At 41.6% G+C, this 10,724-nt stretch overlaps 1 protein-coding gene across 7 annotated transcripts in view; it reads right to left on the reverse strand.

Moving 5' to 3' along the window:
- The window catches only part of RIPOR3 (RIPOR family member 3), a 55,458-nt gene extending 47,980 nt beyond the window's left edge, over nt 1-7,478 (reverse strand). For 6 of the 7 annotated variants that reach the window (XM_026099631.2, XM_026099630.2, XM_064521498.1 and 3 more), the window contains exon 1: nt 7,062-7,475. The gene's annotated coding sequence lies outside the window, so the exon portion shown is untranslated. Of the gene's footprint in view, nt 1-7,061 lie in introns of all 7 variants that reach the window. The other variant, XM_064521501.1, reaches the window with a different exon arrangement.
- Between the last annotated feature and the right edge of the window lie 3,246 nt (nt 7,479-10,724).

A 10,724-nucleotide genomic window follows, 5' to 3' on the forward strand; every position in this document is an offset into this window, starting at 1 on the left:
TTGCACAACCCATTGGCATGTGAACACTTCAGAAGAAGGGTGGGGCATGGCTTAGCTGGAAGTAAGAATAAGATTCAATAAGATTCAATAAGATTCAATGGCTTCAGCAGAGTTACCAAAAATATGGCTCTATTGTTCCAGTGGGAGTTTCAGTAATTAAAGTAACATTTGGCATCAGCTTTCTACACAAAAGACTCTCTTGAAAGGTGCTGGTACCTTCAAGACCACTATGTGGGTTCCACTTCAGACACTGAATAACAAAAGCCTAGTGACAGATTTTCAAGAAGTTTGGGCATATACTAATGTACTGACTGCACGAACAATGAACACAATAATGCCCAGTTAGGATATGCCTATACAACAAAGATATAGTTATGTTAAAGCTGTGTTGTTACTGATTTAATTAAACCAAAGCAATTTTGAACATGATCAATCACGCGTCACTTTTTACTGCACATTCGGTTTATCTTCCATTGTAATAGAACAGGTACTAAATAGATATGAATCAGTTCATCTTCGCAACTGTAGAAAAGCCTGTGAACTTTCAGTATAGATCAAGTATTAGCCACATTTTCACACACAATTAATCAACTGGTACGTGCTATTGTAATAATTGCTCAAACAGCTTCCTGTGCATTTGGAATACCTGTATGTGTCAAATCTTTTTGAAAATTCTGGTCCACCATTTAGACTTTACAGATCTTGTCAAACAAAATTCCTTCTCATAATCTAGAGTAATCTTATAAACACTTTATGTAAAATTTCAATTACAGAATGCAAACACTGCAGAAATTCAGTGTATAGATAAACTGAATGTTATTTGTATTGTGCTTTTCCTGCACTAATAGAAATGTAAACTTATTCATGCTAAGACTAAACAGTAAACATTAAGACTTTCAAGCACACTGAGCTCTTGGGGTTGTTTCCCTCTTTGGTTATCTGCTGAGCCTCAGTGTTGGAGAATGACTTTTTCCTCTTGGAGCCTGTGGCAATTTAAATAGTAAAACAGAAGTTATGCAAGTGCAGAGAATTATGGAAAAAATGTAATTGGAAAGTACATATTTTTAAAATGCACTTAAATAACTCAAATGCAGCTGAACTGACATTATTCAGACTTTCCAGTTATATTCCATACTGGACTGAAACCAAGCACAAGAAATTTCAGACCCAAAGGACAGTTTTTTAGAAAATTATAAGCACCTAAACTAGAAATTTAAAATAAAAAGATTTAATTACAATGTCTGTCTGGGAAAGCTCTACCACCTAAAGAAAGACTAACCTATCAAACAGAACAAAGAATTTGTTCTATCAAATGAAAAGAAAGTGAACTAATTGAGAGGATGTTTGAACCAGCTTGCAGACATAAGGATTGATTCAGCCCCAAACAGCACCCAACCAGAAATCTGGATTCAAACATCTGTGGTCTTCTAGGGGAATATGGATGCAGATTCCGATCCAAATTTTACACTGAAAGTTCATTTCTAACCTGTACAGACACAAGCTTTAGGCCCAACTCTGCATTCCTTCCACACCCAAAATTGGAGTTCTGCCTGAATCAGGAATGTAGGGGAGAAACGAATTTCTTATCTTTATGGCAGATCTTGTGTGGTGATCTACATGCCTCTGAACCTGCCAAAACTCCAATGTGTGACACAGTATGCAGTCTAATTCCAAAACTGATAGATTCCAAACTATTACTCCTGCAGGACACTTAAAATAATGCAGAACTATTTCCATAAGCATAAATAACCATTCCTAACTCCAGTACACATGGATATATTCTGCTGCTTCTGTTACAAGCAAATTTCAGCAATGGAAAAGAAAATTGAAAATAATGGAAAATAAGACTAAAAATTTAAAATTTCATAGAGGACTAAATAAATAAATCAATAGACTAAAGAAGGCTTCTCAGTATAACATTATATGTCCATTATCTTCCAAAATCACAGGGTAGCATTATGCACAAAAATGCATCTGATAAAGTTTTTCCATTGCATCAGAAAGTCACAGACTTCATCCTGACCTTTCGGTCAGTGAAATGCAGTGATGTTTCCTTTAGATACCCAGCCAGCAGTGTGGCAAAACTTGCACGGGGAAAGACCTTCCAAATACATGAATGACAAAGAACTGTGGAAACAAATAAGTCTTTTTATGTGCGGATCTTGGCCTTTTTAAAAGCTTCCCAGATTTTTCAGTCAGGTTTATACAGCCCAGTAATGTTAGTTACAGATGTGATATTTCATGGTATGTCTACAATAAAACTGAAATCCTGATGCAGAAACAATTATAGCAACAGAAGACCATTTCTGTCTTTTTTTTTCCCCAAAATCAGCATAAGTTATAAGAGAAAAAGCTCTTTTTGCAAATAGAGGAAGTAACTACATCTGGAGAGTTTCTGATACACAACTGCCAACCCATCCTGCTGTAGTTCTGGCCTTTCTGGCTGTTTTGCTTGTTACTCTACCCCAACCAGTATGCAAAACTGCAGGAAAAAGATGCTCTTCTGTGGTCATAAAAGCCAATAGGAGATATTAAGACAATTTATATTGCAATTTGTTCAGACAAATATATTCACAATATTTGAAAAAAGGATATGTTGAACAGAGTGCCCTGTGCAACTACTCAGAGAAAAAGAAATGCTAGCCATAATCAAGGGCTTTGGCTGCTTTAAGCCTTCCTATGCAAGATTAAATCAAAATATTTCCTATATACATTCCCTCTTTTCATCAGCATGTCAACTGCAGCAAGTAAGAATGTGCTACTAATCGTCAGCATCAAAATCTGGGACAATTTTATATAATCAAATATTTTTTCTTACTTTCACAGAGACCACTGTTACTTGAAATGGTTTCCAAAGCATGTTGCAAGTAGAGCTAAGTAAATCAGCTAGCATACTGCACACTTTTCAAGGAAAAAGTTTCTAAAAATGAGTCAGGTTTTAATAAAAATGTCTCTGAGGTATGTAACTCATGCCCATAATAGAATATTTTTCAATTTCCAATCTTGTACAGAGAATTTTTAAAATGCTAACAGATGTATAAAACAAAAAAGTAAAATTCTCCCTTATTCTCTCCTGTGCACACATGTAACACACACAGGAACCAATGACAGGCTCTAAGACATGAATACTGTTTTTACATTTTCCACTAGAAAGACGATTCACTTGCAAATCTTTTTCCCTTTAAATTGTTTCTGTGGCAACACATCTGGTGCTATAATTCTGGGCCAGAACATTAACTATCCTGAAAGAAGAAAGTTATGTTGTTGTTCTGGCCTACAGGAATGTGAAGCTGAGAGAGATCTGCAAATACATGCAATCATATAACCCTTCTTGCCTTCATAGGCACACAGAATATTAGCTATCAATCCTTATACATAGCTTAAAATGGCAAGTTTAAAAATGTTTGTAGAATTGTTAGAGAAAACAGTTGTAGTGAGTACATTTTTTATGACCCAGTTCTTTGTTTGTTTGTTTGTTTTAACAAAATGATGAGTGCTTTGTTCCTACCAGATGAACAAAAGTGAGGAAAGAATTAAGCTAAGAGGAATGAGGTTCCTTTCCTAATCATAAATGTAACTATCACGACGTAATGAAGAAAGATTGATACCGAGTTCTTATCATCTTCCCAGTGCTACCTAAACATTACTGTATCATCACTATTTTACAGTTCAGATATGCCAGATGTACATGAGGCCAAAACATATGAAAAATCTGCTAAATCTGCATGCCTCTACTACTAGTTACTCATACTGAAAGATGCAGTCCTTGGTTCTCTGAGGTGCTGAAGACCAACTGATCTTACTGGCCTTACCTGAGGTTATAGGTACCTACTGATACTTAATGTCATGCCTTGGACAGCTCAGCTCAAGCACAGCAACATTCTGAGGACGTGTACTCTGAAAAACTTAGTTGTGGAGAACAGAGGGAAAAACATCCTATACCCCAGTTCGGCTTGCTAAGCTAACAAATGAACAATTTCTTATATCACTAATAACCCTGAAAAATCAGTCTGAAATCTTAAAGTTGTATTGTAAGACTACGATCCAATGTAAGTATTAGAGGTGCTTTAGAGTGCAGTTGAGACTGACACATCAAGATATGAACTCTACAGTGGATCTTAATTCATGATGCAAGGGCCAGAGCAGTTTGCAAGGGCTACTGAATCCTCTTAATTCAGCCTGGAACAGCAGGAGTTAAAAAACATGGAAAATGGATTTTTGCTATTCAGTCAGGCAGATCAAGGATGAATTCATGGAAAGAACATATCTGATGAATTTAAAAGTACCATTGACACAGTTATTTTTCCAATAATAATTGCATTTAAAGTTCCCCATGAAACAGATTTTATTATTTAATTTGAAACAGCTAAATTCAGTTCTGGACCAGTTACATATAAATTGGTTTGCTAACTACACTTACAGTATTTTCTGTATTAGTGACAAAGAAAACAAGATCATCTTGGTGTTCTGACCTTCTAAATTACTAATGATTAAATGCATTGATGGACTGAAAACCAATTTTTTTTCCTAAAATGTTGAATTGAATAGAAATTATGTTTTCAGGCACTCTGTCTTTGAAGACATATTGGTTTAAAGCAATCTGTGCTTAGGGAGAATAAACTGGCAACAGAAATGGAAAAGTCAGAAAAAGTGGATAAAAAATGGTATTTCAGAAATAGACCTTTTTGTCCCTCTTGTACTACTGGAGGCGCCACCTTAAGATCAGAATTAAACCCAAGACCCTGAGCACCTGTAGTCATTAAAGGCTGGCTGATGTTCTTTGCAAGACTTGCTGTCTATGTCATTTTGGGTTGTCACCAGCCAGTCATCATCCGAAATACAGCTCTAGCCAATAACATTCTGGATATTTCAACTCTATCTGTTCCCTTTCTCTCAGCCTTTTGGCTAAAATCAAGTGTGTATATTAAACTAATATTAAACCTACTATTTTACATAAAATATCTTTTTCCTTCTAATTCACCCCTTTTATTTATTCTATCCAAATGGCAAAATTAACAACTTTTCTGAGGCCTTTTCCACTCCTTTGCTTTATTATGACTATCTTTCTATACCCAGAACTTCTGTTTTGTCCTGGTGCACTGTAATTCCACATTATCACTCTTCAAGCCCTTGAGAAAGAATTTTAATCATAATTTTCCACTCCCAATAGACCGAATCTGGTTTCCCTTTTTAGCCATAATGGCCCTACTCCATTTCTCAAGTTCTTTATAAGGAGGTGAGATTCTGCATTTGCAAAGGAATTAGCTTTGGGAGGGAACAGTGATACTGGTGGATCTGCTGTTACGTGGTTCTATCTCCCCACGTAAATTGTTCCTAAGGAACTCAGGGCTACAGTGCATACCGCAGAGCAACTCTGCTGCTGCTCTTTGTCTTGATAGCAGGAAATCACTTTGTCTTATACTACCCCTTAGGGAATAACATTACATAATTCACTGTTTGGCATATAGTTCCCCATTCTTGGCTCTGTGCTGTTAACAGAAATACCATTGCTTCACTTCAGTTATTAACTGACTCCAGAGTGGAGCACGGGATAGAGGTGCAGGACCTGTCATCCCAGGGAAGCCCTTTAATTCCTCCGAACAGTATGCAGACTCTAACTGGAAGACAATTTTTTCAAGCTAGTTGTTCATTACCATATCACGTGTTGTATCTCTGTCAAGTTTCTCGCTAAACCTGGGGCATATAAAGTGGGCTTGGTCTGCCAGCTCCATCCCATTTTGGCAAGTTTTATGCAGTTTTTCCTCTACTACGTGTCATGCTTATGTCATTCCCTCTGCAGAATTCAGAGCAGCAGTACAGAAATGATAAACTGCACTAAATACGAACACAACAGAGAGGAAGTTGTTAAGATTCATGTTCCACTAGGCACCACATCTTTCTGAGACATCTCTCTCCAGTCAACATGAAATATTCCCTCAGATACACTACCCTTGCAAATGATCTTCCTCTGCACTTTTCTATGAAAGTTTTCTGAAAAAGAGTATTTAATGCCCCTCATTAATAAGTGTAATCCCATTTTACTGCTGTGAAAACACAGCTAGAGATGCATTAAGTCTTGTTTCTAACCAAGGAAATGACAGAATCAGGAGTCTTGAGTACCAGTGCTATACTCTGACTCTGGTTCAATACTCTCATGCTTAAGAAACGTGTCACCTTATTTTCCACATTCCTTCAAGTTTCTTTGGTTGATGGACAACCCAAATTCCATATAGCCCAACTTATTTAAAATGCTTTTTAAAAAGAGAAACTAAACTTTGTCTGGAGCAAAATGTAGCTGAGCTGTGACCCAAAACCTCCAACCATATTTATGAGCAAATAAAATGTAATCTCTGCACAATCAGAAAGAGTTAAGCAAAATACAACCAGCCCATAGAGCGACACCTCCAAAACACAAACCCCGCAGGATGGCAAAAGCATTCTCCTAATCGTCTTATTCTCCCACCTGCTCCAGCCAGGCATTCGCCTGCCAGGGGTTCCCGGGTGCTTCCCGACGTGAGTGCGTTTACCCCGGGTAAAAAGCAACTGCGCCTCTTTGCGCTTGTGCCCCTTCTGCAGCAACATCAGGCTCCCTTGCAGCTGGCGTGCTGCGGGACTGCCCGGGAGCCTGCCCGGGAGCCTGCCCCGGAGCCTGCCCAGGAGCCTGCCCGGGAGCCTGCCCGGGAGCCTGCCCCGGAGCCTGCCCAGGAGCCTGCCCGGGAGCCTGCCCAGGAGCCTGCCCCGGAGCCTGCCCGGGAGCCTGCCCGGGAGCCTGCCCCGGAGCCTGCCCCGGAGCCTGCCCGGGAGCCTGCCCGGGAGCCTGCCCAGGAGCCTGCCCGGGAGCCTGCCCGGGAGCCTGCCCGGGAGCCTGCCCAGGAGCCTGCCCGGGAGCCTGCCCGGGAGCCTGCCCAGGAGCCTGCCCCCCTGCAGGCGACAGCGGCGCTGCCCTGCGCGTGATGCCGGGCCCGCCCGGCGCCCCCGTGCCCGCACAGCCCCGCTGCCCGGCGCCGCGCTCCACCGCCCGGCCGGCCCCGGCCCCGGCCCCGGCCCCCCGCGGGTCGCACCTGGGAGTCTCCTGCGGGATCGGCTCCGCTGCAGCGGCGGCAGCGAGGTGCGGGCCCGCAGAGCGGCTCGGCCCGCCGGGAGGGCCGCGATAGCCGCCGCTTATCGCCGCTGCCCGTCGCCCAGCCGCGCTGCGCTTCCAGGAAGCCGCGGCTCCGCACTGCTTGTTTGCTGCTGGATGCAGAGCGCCCTGTCCCGCTCGCTGCCTCCCTCCCTCCGACCCCCCTCATCCTGGCAGGGGGCTGGGAAAGTGCAGCGAGGCTCCAGCACATGCCGAGCTTGCGGTCACAGCCCGGACCCTCTGCTATTAATCAGGGAGCATCCCAAGCGCCCCCTCGCTTGCTCCAGCTGTTTACTCCAGGCCCCACCGCGCCGCGGGGCAATGACAAACGGGCCGCGCACGAGGGGACACCCACCCCTGCTCTCCCGCTTGCTCCTCCGTTCCTCCTCCCTTCCCCTGCCGGCTCTTACCCCTTCACCACTTCTCAGCCATTTCCTCCCGTGCCCGAATTCCTCCCTTCCCATTTTCCCCATCCACTGCTCAGTCCTCCTCTCCCCTCCTTCTCTCTGACAGCTCCCCCTTACCCAACTCTCACTCTCTTCACTATCCCTTTTAAGACCCTCTTCTCTTACACCCCCCAGCCTTTCCCTAATCCTCATCTTTCTGCTATTGCCTTCTCCCTTTTTCCATCCTACCCTCCCCTAGGCTTTGACCTCTATTTTGGAAGAGAAGTGAGCTGCTCTGTCCTTGATTGTTAACCAAAACCTGCTCCAAGCCCTTTCTGCTGCACCCACTACTGACCTCCTCGTTGCTTCTTCAGGCAGACGCTGCCTCTTGAGAATGGCTTCCCTTCCACTAGTTTTCTAGCCACCTTGCAGACAGCCCTGTGAAAAAGATGTGAATTTGTGGTGTAGAAAGAAGGCTGGGATCCTCCCAAGCTCCCCATCTCACCACAGAATCTGCAGACATAATCACACCTCTTCTGAACGATGCCCCGCCAGGCCTTCCGTAAAAACCAGAGCACAAACGTGTTCCCTCCCTGGGCATGTCACCCTGGGTGACTCTGTGTCGCAGCTTTGGAATCCCTTCTCTGCTTTCACCTATGTTTTTTTAGAACAGTTTCCCCATAAAGCCAGGCAAGTTGATGCATGACACCGCAGGAAGCTAGGCACTCCCCAAGAGGAAAATGAGTTGACTGTATGGAGGAAGTTGGACATGCTCCTCACATAACTTCATCACCAATAGCATTCGCTCCCCCTTCGACCATCTTCAGCAATACCTAGGACACATACCAGACTCTTCCACCCCATGTCAGGAGCATAAAACACAAACTAAGATTCTCAAAGCACCAAATGACCAGTGATCCCATAAAAGAACCTACTAGGGCAGAGCTATTTTTCTTCTAAGTTCTTTATGAAGTTCATTAAGATTTGTATTTTTCTGTGTACATGCTTAAAAGAAAGTCTTGAAAGATGCAGGGGAAGCTCTCGCGCAGCTGAATGTAGAAGTCATTAAGAAGGTGCATGAGGAAATTGAAACACATGAATGTGAGAGCAATATAAGACAAAAACAGATGGGCTGGTGGTGTGGGTTGAGCAAACAACTCAAGCACTTAAAAAGAACAGTGCTGAGATGCAAATAGAAACAGGTTTGGTACCTGATCTTGAAACTAGCAAGTACTTAGAAGCTTGAAAAAGGCAATGGTGACACACCATGGAAAAGAACAGTAACAAACCAGTATTTCCCAGCATTTCTAACAGGACAAATTGCAAGGAAATGCAAATATCTGTACATTACATATTCTATTAATTGTAATTCTACTGTTCTCGATTTTCCTAGTATTTGGGAGTTTTATGATCAATCACACTGACTGCTTGAGGAAACATCCCCAGCAAATACAACTGCAGCAGTTTAAGGTACAAGAAGCTCCACTACATGCCCTGCCTTTCTGCTGGGGATTGCCAGTCTTGTAGGAGAGTCAGCAAAGCTGGATGTGTGCTTCGGTCTCAGACCTACTCATGCCAACTGTATCAGACCAGCTCACATAGCACAGGACCGTGCTAACACGTGGACTGTGAACTGCGGCAGCTTAAGCACAGACTCATGTCTCAGTGAGCGAACCCCGTACCAGGGTGGAGTGCGTAGGGGCTGTTTTAAACCAATTTAACTGGATTAGCAGAAGGACGTTTGTCAGAACAGCAAATCTCTGCAGAAGCCCTCTGCAACGACTGTTGACCTAACAACCTCTACTGTTATTTCCTCCTAAATATGAGACTTAAAAGAAATTTCACAGACCAGATCTTCTGCTAATGTAAATGACCAAGGTTCCATCAATCCTAGTGCAGATATCCCTATTTATTTCAGCTGAGGATTGGCCTTACATGTTTTCATTCCAGTTTATTTTTTATGATCTTCATTTGCTGTGTCTTCATCTGGTCTGTTTATGTGAATGGTAGTTGGTTTTCATTATTTTTAACTGCATTTCAGATTATTTGCTCCATGCTTTTGTTCACATTCTCCTTTTCCACGAAATTCTAATAAAATGCTTGGCTACAGATTTTCCAAATTGAATACTGATGTTTAGTGCAGTTAATTATGTAGTGGGCTTCAAAGCAAGTTCTATAATGTAACAATTTACATATTCTCGAAAACAATGGACACAGTCCTATAAACTATTGTTGCAAGCTAGTTTCACATTCTTCTGGAATTTCCTTTAAAAAAATACATGTGTTTAGCATTCTCATACATACAAATAGCAGTAAATACTCCATTGTTGGGATCATTGTAATATTATAATGAAAACACAAAATATAAACATTCTCATGTCTTTCAAACCTAAAGGGACATTAAAAAACCTTTTCTTCGAGGACCTCAAAGCACTTCACAAATGCTAATTCAGCCACTCGACATCTATCAATAGCCAATGGTATACAAAGATCATTTTACCCCCCAAAATTCAGAATGGTTGCAACAATATTATATGTTTACTGTTCTAGCCTCATCAGTGTTCTGGCATAATCAGTCTAACTTGAATTTTCTTAAGTACTGAATTAAGTCATTTTTGTTTGGTTTCTAAACCAGCTGAACTACAGAGAGAAAACTCAGTGTGTAGATGAGGCTGTAAGTTTAACTCAAAAAAAACCCCAGGCTAAACTGACTTTTAATAAAGGCTGCTATAAAGCACATTTCTGTTTATAACAGCAATAGCAAAAAAAATATCATTCTTTGGTAGTTAGCCCTCTTAGTATGATCCCTTTATACCTGCAGAAAGCAGTAATTTTTCTTGCTGTTGTTAATGTGAGGAATACGTATGCAACATCTGGTTTTCTCCGTGCTCCATTTTTTTTTTACAACTTTCATTTTAAAATATTGCTTAGATGTTGATAAACACGCACAAAAGTACAATAGATTGACGTTTGTCAAAGTAGGCACCTTCGTTATTATAACAAACAAACTCTAGACCTTGTTATAACAAACTACCCTTATATAAAGAACTTCAGAGCTTCTGAGGGTTTGTTAAAAGGTAAGATTAAACTGTAATTACATGCATTTAAAATTTTAAGTACATGAGTACTTTTGCTTCTTTATGCATCTTCCTGCATTGGAATTTTTAGTTCGTGATGACATAACTCAGGAGGGAAACTACAAGATGAGCCAGCAATAG

Source organism: Dromaius novaehollandiae, chromosome 16 (genome assembly GCF_036370855.1).
Source record: "Dromaius novaehollandiae isolate bDroNov1 chromosome 16, bDroNov1.hap1, whole genome shotgun sequence".
Classification (NCBI taxonomy): domain Eukaryota; kingdom Metazoa; phylum Chordata; class Aves; order Casuariiformes; family Dromaiidae; genus Dromaius; species Dromaius novaehollandiae.